The sequence below is a fragment of the Podarcis raffonei genome, chromosome 4 (assembly GCF_027172205.1).
Source record: "Podarcis raffonei isolate rPodRaf1 chromosome 4, rPodRaf1.pri, whole genome shotgun sequence".
NCBI lineage: Eukaryota > Metazoa > Chordata > Lepidosauria > Squamata > Lacertidae > Podarcis > Podarcis raffonei.
This window is the reverse complement of record NC_070605.1, coordinates 16,822,036-16,835,033: the sequence shown is the minus strand read 5'-3', so window position 1 is coordinate 16,835,033 and position 12,998 is coordinate 16,822,036.

The window sequence follows — 12,998 nt, the reverse complement described above, 5'->3', positions numbered from 1 at the left end:
GAGCAGGAGGTGCTACCATCACCTTTGAACTGTTCCCACTTGACATTATCATGCAACCAGATCTGAATGGCTATACAGCTACTGGAATGTATGTATGTATGTATACCTGAAGGAGCATCTCCACCCCCATCGTTCACTGAGGTCCAGCTCCGAGGGCCTTCTGGCGGTTCCCTCATTGCAAGAAGTGAAGTTACAGGGAACCAGGCAGAGGGCCTTCTCGGTAGTGGCGCCCGCCCTGTGGAACGCCCTCCCATCAGATGTCAAGGAAATGAACAACTATCTGATTTTTAGAAGACATCTGAAGGCAGCCCTGTTTAGGGAAGTTTTTAATGTTTGAAGTTTTATTCTGTTTTTAGTGATCTGTTGGGAGCCGCCCAGAGTGGCTGGGGAAACCCAGCCAGATGGGTGGGGTATAAATAATAAAATTAGTAGTAGTAGTAGTAGCAGCAGCAGCAGTAGTAGTAGTATATTGAGTGGTTAATGTGCCTATCGACCAACCATTGTGCACATTTACTAAGCCACATGGAGAATATGTACATAATTTTTCCATGAAGAGGCAATTGTGCAGATTTCTTAGGCAATACACATGATCTCCAACAGGACTTAGGAAATATGTGTGTATCGAATGATTTTGGACGTTCTCTAGTCATTATGCATAATCCCTTGAATTAGGTTTGCAAGGTCAGGAGCATCCCAGACCCTGAGATTTCAGAACCCAAACTTGATACCTAGGGGCAGCCCTAGAGGTCTGGCAATCTGACTTTCGATAGGTCAGCCAGGCTGCAAGTGTGTGTGTGTGTGTGTGTGTGTGTGTGTGCATTTGTGTCTGTAGAGTTGATGGATCTCACCACTTCCATCTTTCTCTCCAGACTGAACTCTTGCTCCCTTGCACCATATGGTCCTGTGTTCATCTGTAACACAGAGAGTTATTGCATTACATGGTTATTTGTGACCTGTAAAATTGATACCAAGTTTATTACACTGCAGCTGAATTCGTTTCAGATTGCAGATGTTATTAATCATCAAGGAGGAGAGAGGAACAGTGAGCTTAAGGTTGATGGAGGAGGACTCAGACAGAGATCTGCCCTGTTTGTAAACTCGAGATGACTAAAGAGATCTGTACATTTCAAGCATAACTCTTGCATTGTCAGGTTTCGCTGCTTTATCTAAAGCCATCCAGCTCACTGTACAAAGAAAATATCATGATTCTGATCCATATCCTGGCAACCACCCTTCAAACACACAGGATCGAAGGTTTGCTCAGTTTTAAATCTTCACGGTTGTGATCCTATGGCCCCTACAACCATAGAAGCTTGTTGTGCTGACTCCAATCTCCAACTGGCAAAAGATTCCCAGGTTTCAGTTTTCTAGAATTAAGGTCAATGGGGATTGTGAGATATAGGATGGAACAGCTGGTGTAAATGTCTGCCTCTGATTTTCATTTCATTATTCCCAATGGGATGGAAATAGTGGGGTTTTCTTTTCTTTTTAAAGCCACAAAACTGATGGAGGAACACAAGAACATTCCTTTGAGCTCTCTTATGCCCTCCTAGGATGAATCTGGTAGGACCTTTGTTAAGGCAATTCAGCTGACTTCTTCTTCTTCTTCTTCTTTTCTTCTTCTTCTTCTTCTTCTTCTTCTTCTTCTTCTTCTTCTTCTTCTTCTCCTTCTCCTTCTCCTTCTCCTTCTCCTTCTTCTTCTTCTTCTTCTTCTTCATGTTTTAGCATGACCTTTTTTTAAAAAAACAACAACAACTTTTTATTAGGCCAGACCTTAGGCTAGTGCCACGTCTGAAATTGCAATGCTCTTCCCATACCGATTCAGCAAGTGCATTCCACATTAACTCTCAAACATTTGCTGAAAACTATTCTTTGCCACCAGGCTTATGCAGTCAATTAAGAAAAAACATTTTCCATAGTAGTCAGCTGGTGATCTGCTTCAATTTTTTCGTGGTTTTTATTGTGTTCTAATTGTGTGATTTTTATGGTGTTCTAATTTCTGTCAACTGCTCTGATATTTTTTTTAATGAAATTGTGGCATGCAAATATTTTAATTAATTCAACTCCTCTCCCACCATTTTTACTTTTTTTTAAAAAAATGCATTTAATTTACTAACCTAGGAGGGATCCTCTACAACCCTACTGAAATGAATGAGGAAGTTACACCACCAACCACCAAGTCCTAACCCCAAGGGAATATTGCAGATATTAATATTGTGCAGTCTGAAGTGACAGGATGCATAAAAACCAGTACTATTGTGCCCTACTTTATGAAGATTCAAAAAGGAAAGTAAAAATAAATAAATACACAAATTAAGTGTTTGAAATGTCTAAGCTCTTGCTGCTGTTTAATAGTGGTGTCACCTGTCAGGGAACTGCCATCGGAACGAGAGGAGGAGGAGAGGCTCCACGACGATGCTGGAGAGGGGCCAAGTAGGGAGAGAGGCAGGTCTCCTGTTGGGGAAGAAATTCAGCACGACACCAGGGATGGAGGGGGGCCAATGGGGGAAGCGGAGAGCAGGCTCCGAGACTCTTCACTGGACACCAGCGGAGAGAGCACAGGTCCTCCGCTACCCACGCCCACCCTGCGCAGAAGGCTTCCGTGCAGGGAGGCTAGGAGGAGACTGGGCGTCAAACAACTTTTATGTTGGAAAAGGTTGAAGAAACGCCCACTGTCGGATTCTGCCAGCGACTGAGCAGCCACGAAGTGAGGGGCTGTCCAGCCAGGAAGGGTTTAACCAGGCCACCTACCCAGGAGTGGCGGCAACTTACGCACGAGCAACCCCATAACCATTAGATCACCCTAGAAGGTCCTTTTGCAGAATGTGTAGATGAGACCTCAGTTGTAGCATACAACAAAGAACAAACTAGGGATGCAGGCTAACCCAGGCATCATGATCAACTGTGAAGTTTTAAGAGTATAGGTTGGTGCATCATGCTTTAAAACTGGACAGAGCTTCTTCCGGAATAATTTTGAGCTTTCCAAATTGTTGCTTGCAGACTAGCCCTGAGTCAAATAGTCATCCTAACATGATGGAGCAAACCATGAAGAAAACTGAATTCTATCACTGCTAACACAAATCTGATTTCAGACAGATGGAGCTGTTGTGAGTGGCTGGAAGGAAAATGGGCTCTGGGTTTTATACTTAGCAGGATACAATTTTTCTTCCTGTGTTACAGGATAGTTTCTGCTGACAGCGCATCTCGGAGCACAGGTCAGAAATTTCTTGGGTTCTTGCTTCACTTTTAATCCCCAAAGAGTTAGCCTGTATTTATTAACTGCAGCTATTGGTGTCAGTGTGCCGGTCACCTTTGTTGATTCAGATCGAGGCGCCGTATTATACGATACGGAGGAGAAAGGCAGAACGCAGCGATGAGCAGAAGGAGATGACAAAGTTCACCTCCCCAAATGATTTAAGCGTGCTCACCAATAAAGTAACAGCAGAAGAGAAAGAAGCAGGGGTTTGAACTGAGATCCGAAAAATCCACTTAATACCAAACACATAGAAAAAGAGTTTCTAGGAGCAGAGCAAAGTTGCTTCTGAACCAGTCACCACCAGATTCCCCACCCCCTTCTTTGGATGTTGGAGCCCTGTTATGTCCTGAGTTGAATAGGATCCAAAATGCAGCAGTCTGATTGGTCCTAGAACAATAGGGTCCAAAATGCAGCAGTCTGATTGGTCCTAGAACAATAGGATTCAGAATGCAGCAGTCTGATTGGTCCTAGAACAATGCAGCAGTATGATTGGTCTGCAGGAGCCACCCAATCCACCTCCAGATGGAAGTGAATCCACAACCTGATTGGCCTACAGGAGAATTCCGGAATTAGCCAATCACGTGCAGCCCATTGTGTAAATAATGTATATAAAGCAGATACTTTGGGGGGACATTTGTTCCTCCTCACAACTATGAGCTGAATAAAGAGCATGATATCCACTCTCGACTCCAAGTATATTTCAAGCCCATAATCACAGGGCTTGCAAACAATAGAATCAAGGAATTGGAAGGGATCACGGGGGTCATCTTGTCCAACCCCCTGCAATGCAGGAAGCTTTTTCCCCCCGTGAGGCTCAAACCCATAACACTAAGATTAAGACTCTCATGCTGGCAGTCGGTAAATGACCCAGTCTTGTATCCAAAGCAGACTTAAACCATGAGAATTTTTCCTCCGTTGTTCCATTTGTTATTTCTGAATTTTCTTGGGAGGGCTGTCCAATCACAGCTCCTTTGGCTCACGGGAAGCTGTCTTACACAAAGCCAGACCACTACTCCATTTATCTCAGCACTGTCAGTACAGAAAGTCTCCAGAGTTTCAGGCAAGAGGAAGGATTCCAACCTAGAAATTCAAGGCACCTTCTGCAGATCTTCTGCTACTGCCCTTCCCTATCAGTGGTGTTGCTCCATTTGCAATGTTGGTTAGTTAGCGGTATGGATTAAAATGCAAGTCAAAGGAGAATTCATTGGTTCTGAAGCTTGCCTCCCATTATGAGCCCAAACAGTATCTCAGTGACATTCCTAGATGAGAAGAAGGAGGAGGAGGAGTAGTTTGGATTTGATATCCCGCCTTTCACTTCCCTTAAGGAATCTCAAAGCAGCTAACAATCTCCTTTCTGTTCCTCCCCCACAACAAACCAACAAACATTCTGTGAGGTGTGTGAGGTTGAGAGACTTCAAAGAAGTGTGACTAGCCCAAGGTCACCCAGCAGCTGCATGTGGAGGAATGGGGAAGCAAACCCGGTTCACCAGATTACGGGTCCACCGCTCATAACCACCACACCACACTGACCCATCTTGTCCAGAAACCAGTTCTCAAAGTGGCAGGGGCATATTCAGGGCTGTGCAAGTGGTGCACAAGCATTGCACACTGAGCTGAGCAGGGCACCTTCTCAAAGCCTGGTAAGCGAGGAACCGGGTTTGGGAAAGGAGGTGCAAGGCTCTGGCAGGGTCCTAGAGTGCCACCGTCTCCATCCCAAAGCCTAGCTAGCACTTTCCCAGCTTTGGGAAGGAGGTGGGAGGGCTCGAGTACCCTGCCAGAGCCTCATATTTCCTTCCCAAATCCCAGTGCCTGGCTTACCTGGCCTTGAGAAGGCAGAACGAGCCCTGGGATGGGGGACTGTCAAATTTCGGCCTCACACAGGGCACCATATTACCCAAGTGTGCCAATGACAGTGAGCAACTAGACACCCAGTGAAAAGTCACAAGCAGGACCTGCGTGCCTCAGTATTTGTTGAGGGGGCTCAGAACTTACAGGGTTAAGAGTTCTGAGTGATGACGCCTCACATTCTGAGGGCGGGCATAGAACACGGAAGGGGTGTGGATTTCTCTGTGTGCTTTCAGTGAGTCTGCGTTGCGGCTTGGGGAAGCAAGCAAGATGTCCGCTCGGTCTCCAGGCAGGAGATTTATAACTGTTGTGTTTTGCTAAGAAATAAAGACTTTAAGATAAGGACACTGCAGCGTTCAGCCTGAGTTATTGACTTCGCACGAAGAACGTTCAAGCTTCTCTTCCGCTGTGTTTTATGCTCTGCTGAGTCAAAGGTCCCGGGGGGAAGACCAGAGCTGCGCGAGGGAAGTGTGCCGGACCCCCCCCCCGGTCGATCTTGACCCCGATCAGGTTATGGGGGTCAGCAATAAAGATAAGCAACGTTCGTGCGTGTGAGGAGACTGCAGGCAAAGAGGCCAGCAGCCAAAGGCCAGCTAAGGAGTAGCTGGAGCCAGCCGGGAGGAGCTCGCTGGGAAGGATCTGCCGGACCGGGAGGTGCTACTGTATCGTGAGTAGGCCGGGCCCCGGGGAGAGATGGCAGACAGCCATGAATCGTACTCCGTCCCTTTTGAGAGGCTGGACGGCAAGAACTGGGAAGAGTGGAGTAGGAAGCTAAAGGCCTGGCTACAAGCCAAGGGTCTGTGGGAGGCGGTGCAACAGGCCCCATTGCCCCAGCCAGGAGCCGGAGCAACGGCAGCGGAAGTCGCAGAAGCCCATGCCTCGCGCAGAAGGAACCAGAAGGCCCTGGGAGCTATAGTGCTCAGCCTGGAGGGTTCACAACTGCCATTGGTTGAGGGGCTTGAGACTGCTGTAGAGGCCTACCGTGCGCTGGAGAGAGTGCACCACAGAACAACAGCTGGGGCAAAGATACACACCACCAGGCGCTTGTTTGAGATGAAGCTGCGTCCTGGGGTCAGCATCAGGAAGCATGTAACTGAGATGCTTTCTGTGTTCAACCAGCTGAGATTGCTGCAGGTGAACTTCTCAGAGGAGCTGAAAGTTTATATCTTGCTCAGCTCTCTGGACAAGAGTTATGACAATTTGTGTCTAACTCTGGAGTCAATGGATCCGCAACAGCTGACGCTGGAATATGTGACCGGCCGTCTGGGGGATGAAGAGGAACGGCGTATCAGAGAGGGCAAGGCTGGTTCGGGCGGCTCCTCTAGCAGCAGGGGGGCCAGACCAGCGGAGTGCTCTGTTCAGGCTTTTTCCGTTCGCCGCTGCTTTGTTTGTAACTCCCCGGACCACTTGTGTCGCAACTGCCCACAGAGAGCGAGAGAGCCAAGGCAGGATGCGCCCAAGGTCGTTTCCCATGGGAACCAGCCCGGGAGAAGAGGCCAGCGTGGAAAGTCCCAGGGTCGGCCGGAAGGGGAGGAGAGCGTTTTTCAACTGTCTGCGTCGATGGCTCTTGTGGAAAACACCACCTGCAGCGAGAGCTCCAAGGTCGAGGGCAGCAGGAAGTCAGTTGCAACAAAGGCAACAAAGAAGGACAACTCCGGTGGGGGGAGCGTGCTACGTTGGGTTGTTGACTCAGCTGCGAATGCCCATCTGGTCACAGCGCCACCTGATGGACAAATGTGGAACTGCAAAGCTGTTTCAACTGAGAAAACTGTTAGTTTTGCTACAGGGGCACTGGGGCGTGTAACCCATGTTTCTAACATGTTTGTCTCTTTCTTACAGGCTGAATTGAAGGTTTATGTTCTCCCTGAGATAAAGCATTGCCTGCTTTCTGTACCATGTCTTTTACAGGAGGGATATTCTGTGAGTTTTGAAAAAAATATTTGCACCGAGACTTCCGGAGGCGGCGCAAAACCGTGATGGCGGACCTCTTCGAGCTCTGAAGAGGGGCACCGCAGAAAAGGGTTGCTCGCGACGGCGCAGCGGCAACCCATTAAGATAAACCACGGGCAGAGTGAGTCCGTGGCCGTGGGACCCGGCGGGCACCTGGAGCGACCCCGAAATCACAAAAGGAACCCCGTAAGGGGCTCCGGAGTGAAGGAGGGGAAGCGGTGCTGTGGGTTCATCGCTCTTTCTGCGGAGGCGAAGCCGCGCGGCTGTCACGGATGAGCGCTGACCTTTCTTCCAAGAAACATCGGGCTGAAACATCAAACCCGTGAGTAAGGACCTAAGATTTTACAAATTAAATCGGAAAATTTGGCTAAAAACGGGAGACGAGAAAGAGGAAGTCCGTCTTCCGACACTGCTTTCAAGATCAAAGCAGACGGTCTAAAGAGCGGAAAGCGCTGTGAACAGGGAAGCTTTGAAGCTTTAAATCGGGACTTTCGTGCACATTTGAATTTTACTTTTAAAGAATAAATACAGTATAAAATTGACCTGGAGCGGACACCCCAAGGGCAAGGGAAGACTCTAACCCCAAATTCCCGGGTGGCCGGGTAAAGTTGTTTAAACTGCGGAACTGTTGCAAGCTTCCAGATACTTTTGTAACTTTTGAGCTCATCTAGCTGAAGTGGATACAATTGCAGGCACCTTGCTGGAACTTTGTTATATGTTGAAAAGGGCTCTGCAGGACTCTTCTTTTAGCGTGCTGGAACTAATTTGCTTTTAAAATTGTTTTTAAAGTTGGAACAAAGAGACTTTAATTGTGGAAAGTTACCTTCTTCTTACTAAAACTTTGGTGGCACTCCCCCTAGAGGACATTGGGAATACAGAGGCCTGGGAAAGTTTTTTTTTGTTTACCTTCTCTCAATAGACTGTTTTTAATCCTGGACTTGCCTTTCCCATGGGATTACAACACTTGACCTTGAACGTTGACTGATGAGTGGCACGGGAAAGACAAGAGCAGCCAAAGCTAAGGAAGCTAAGGAGAAAGAGAAAGCAAAAAAGCAAGCACAGCTTTTGCAAACAACTTTAACTCAGGGACGTAGATTATCAGTCCCAGCTGTGCTTGCGACACAAAAAGTAGAAACCGAAAAGCCTGAAAAATCTGAAGAGGAAGATATGGCAGCAGGAGGAGCTGAGGCAGTACTGAAACAAGTTTTGGAACAACTGTCAGCAATAAATCAAAAAATTGATAACCAATCAACAAAAATTGACCAAGCAACATCCTCGATTCAGAAATTGACAGATCAGGTTTCCCAACATACTCAAGCAATTGAAAAATTGCAAGGAGCAACAGAAGAGAATCGTAAACTGGCAGGGGAAGCCGTTCAAATTGCAACATCAGCTAAAAAAGAAGTCGAGGAAGTTAAAGCGGAAGTCAAGCCTCTTCATAAACAGATAGGGGACCAACAAACCTATCTCTCGTTGGTGGAATTGAAAAATCGCGAGACCAACCTTAGACTAAGGGCAGTCCCAGAAATTGAACAAGAAGATTTGAAAGGACTTTTGACAACAGAGTTTACAAAGTTCTGGGACTTAAAAGAAGAAATTGATTTTAAAATTGTATCGGCTTTTCGGTTGGGAAGATTAGTAAGAAAAGATAGATCCAGAGACTGCTTAATAGCTTTGAGATCAAGGGAGGAGAGAGACAAAATACTAGGCCTACACTTCAAAAACTCAATTGTGATACAAGAGAAAAGGGTGGAAATTTATCGAGATATTCCTAAACAGTTATTGGACTTGAGAGCCACCTACTCAGATTTGGCTAAGTTACTGAGACTCAACACAATTCCTTATAGGTGGGAGTTCCCACAAGGGCTATCATTCACTTACAAACAGAAGAAGGTTAAAATAAGATCACCAGAGGACTTACAAAAGTTCCAGCACGACCACGGAGAAGATCTCCAAAAAGAAGCAGCAGCTAATTGGCCTATACCCAACCCAGGTGGAGCAATACCTGCACCTTCGGAACCAGAGGAGAAAGAAGATACACCGCTCTAGGTGTAGCAGAATAGTTCAGGATGTCTCTGCGGCTACTCAGTTGGAATATAAATGGCGGAAATTCCCCGGAGAAAAGAAGGAGGTTATTTCACATATTGAAGAAAGAACAATTGGACATTATTTGCCTACAAGAAACCCATGTGACCAGGCTCCACAGGAAGGTTTTGGTAAATAAAAGATTAGGCCAAGAATTTATTTCGTCTGACAAAGTAAAGAAAAGAGGAGTGGTGATCTATGCTAAGGAGAGCCTGATACCCAAATTTCTATTTAAGGATGAACAAGGAAGAATTTTGGCAATTGAAATTCAAACCCAAGGAGAAAAAATATTGATATTAGGAATTTATGCCCCAAATGACGGGAAATCAGAATTTTTCAAGAAGCTGCATGAGACGTTGCTGGACTATCTGGACTATGCTAACATCATAATGATGGGAGATATGAATGGAGTGGTGTCTACACATATGGATAAGTCTCACAACCAAAACTTAACATCTGATGGCAGACTGCCCAAAACTTTTTTCGAACTGACTGACAATCTGGATTTGATCGACATATGGAGGACAAAGAACCCCCTAGGTAAAGAAGGAACTTTTTTCTCTGAGGCCCACCTGTCTTGGTCAAGGATCGACCAAATCTGGACCTCCAGGGGGCTGGCACCCAAGACTAAAAAGGTGGAAATCTGCCCAAAAACATGCTCCGACCACAACGCCTTGAAAATAGAACTTAGATTAACTCAACCCGGTTCCTTCAGATGGAGAATGAATGACACACTACTAAGAGATCAAGAGATTGTGAAAAAGGCCCAAAAAACATTAAAGGACTATTTTGAGATAAATCTGAATACTACAGTTGAAAAAAGAACGATCTGGGACGCAAGTAAAGCTGTTATGAGAGGGTTTCTGATACAACAGAATTCAATCAAGAAAAAACTTTGGAACGGAAAGAAGGACAAAATATTGGAGAAAATACACCAAGGAGAAAAAAAACTGAGAACCAAACCAAAGTCCAAGGAGGTGCTGAGAGAAATTAAATTCCACCAAGCAGAATACTCAAAATTGATCAATCAGGAGATTGAATGGAAAATAAAACAGATGAAGCAAAGATCTTTTGAATCAGCAAATAAATGTGGAAAGCTGCTAGCTTGGCAGCTGAAAAAAAGACAAAAGCTAAATACGATAACAAATCTAGAGATTGATGGAAGGACCGTACAGAAACCAGAAGAAATTAGGAGGTGCTTCCACAGATACTTCAAAGAACTGTATGCACAGGGGCCCCAGAAAGAATCAGAGATAGATCAATTTTTAAAGATAAATGGACTATCAAAAATAACTCAAGATAAAAGATCAATCTTGAACTCTATAATAACCACACAGGAAATTGAAGGTGCCATTCAGAATATGCAACTAGGCAAATCTCCAGGCCCGGATGGACTTACCTCCAAATATTACAAGGTTCTGAAGGACTATTTGATACAACCTTTGTTGGAGGTATGTAACCAGATTATGGATGGGAAGAGGGCACCAGAAACGTGGAAAGAAGCCTTCATCACATTGATACCTAAGTCAGAATCTGAAAAGACTCAGCTTAAAAACTACCGTCCCATCTCACTCCTAAATGTGGATTACAAAATATTTGCAGACATTTTGGCAAATAGACTTAAAAAAGTCTTAAATGAAGTAATTCATAAAGACCAAGCTGGCTTTCTCCCTGGTAGACATTTATATGAGAACACTAGAAACATCATTGACATTTTAGAACTTTTGCAGACTAACAGGAACACAAGGGCGGTGTTAATCTTTATTGATGCGGAGAAAGCATTTGACAATATATCTTGGATGTTTATGAAGAAGAACTTGGAGGGGATGGGAGTGGGACGGGGGTTTGAGAATGGATTACATGCAATCTATTCAGAACAAAAAGCTAAATTAATAGTGAACAATGTGGTGACGGAGGAATTTAAAATTGAAAAAGGGACACGACAAGGGTGCCCTCTATCCCCTCTGTTATTTATTTCAGTCCTGGAGGTGCTATTGAATATGATCAGAGAGGACCGGTTGGTACAAGGGATAGAGGTCGGAGTGAAACAATATAAACTGAAAGCTTTTGCAGATGACCTAGTTTTGACACTGCAGGAGCCAGAATCCAGTACAAAAAGAGTTCTCGAACTTATATCTGAATTTGGTCGGGTGGCGGGATTTAGGTTGAATAAACAAAAAACTAAGGTTCTGACCAAAAATTTAACAATTACAGAAACAGAGGGGTTTCAGAGAGAAACAGAACTGAATGTGGTTAAAAAAGTGAAATACCTTGGGATCTATTTGTCCTCCAAGAATTTGAATTTATTTAAGGATAATTATGAGAAATGTTGGTTGGAAGTTAAAAAGGATTTAGAAATTTGGTCAAGATTGAAACTTTCCTTGTTGGGAAGAATTGCAGCTATAAAAATGAATGTGTTGCCGAAAATGTTATTTTTGTTTCAAACCTTACAGATCGTGGACAGAGTGGATTGCTTTGGAAAATGGCAGAAGGATATATCTAGATTTATCTGGCAGGGCAAAAAGCCCCGAATAAAGTTTAAAATATTAACAGATTCGAAAGAAAGAGGGGGGTTTGCCCTGCCGGACTTGAGGTTGTATTATGAAGCTGCAGCCTTCTGCTGGCTGAAAGATTGGTTTTTGTTGGAAAACACCGATGTCCTAGATCTGGAAGGTTTTAATAATGCTTTTGGATGGCACGCATACCTATGGTACGACAAGGTTAAAGTACATAAATTGTTTAAAAGCCACATTGTCAGAAAAGCAATTTTTGCAGTCTGGATGAAATATAAAGACTTACTAGAGAGTAAAACTCCGAGGTGGCTATCACCAGTGGAGGCCAAGGCCCGAAAAAGACCCAATATGGAGGCCTATTGGCCGAAATATTGGGAATTGACTGAAAAAATTGGAGACAATTGGAAGTTGCAGAGCCAGGACAAACTAAAAAATAAGGTGCGAGATTGGCTACATTATGCTCAAATTCAAGAGGTTTTCAAAATGGACAAAAAAGTTGGTTTCCAGGTGGAAAAGTCGAAACTAGAGACAGAATTGTTAGAACCAAAGACAAAGCTGTTATCTAGAATGTATAACTTGCTGCTTATGTGGAATTTACAGGATGAGACAGTTAAATCTGCTATGATTAAATGGGCACAGGATGTTGGACACAACATTATGTTTGAAGACTGGGAAAGGTTATGGAACACCGGAATGAAATTCACGGCCAGTACGGCCTTGAAGGAAAACATTATGAAAATGATATACCGGTGGTACATGACCCCAGTCAAGTTAGCTAAGATACATCACCTGTCTGACAATAAATGTTGGAAGTGTAAGGAAGCAGAGGGGACTTTCTTTCACCTCTGGTGGACATGCCCAAAGGTTAAGGCTTTCTGGGAAATGATTTACAATGAGTTGAAAAAGGTATTTAGGTATACCTTTCCCAAGAAACCAGAGGCCTTCCTGTTGGGCATGGTAGACCAGAAAGTGTTAAAGAAGGACAGAACTTTGTTTATGTATGCTAGTACAGCAGCAAGAATACTCATCGCAAAGAACTGGAAGACACAAGATTTACCCACGCTGGAGGAATGGCAGACGCAGTTGATGGACTACATGGAGATAGCTGAACTGACCGGCAGAATCCGAGATTTGGATGTAGAAACAATTGAGGTGGACTGGAAAAAGTTTAAAGACTACTTGCAAAAGTATTACAAACTGTATGAATCTTAAGACGGTGCATGATTTGAAAATGATACGCTTTAGCAATTATGATTAAGTAAATAGTAAACTAAGTGATAAAAGAGAAAAGGAGATAATATGAAATTGAACATGTTACGTTTATTTTAAAGGTATAAAAATTCTGACAT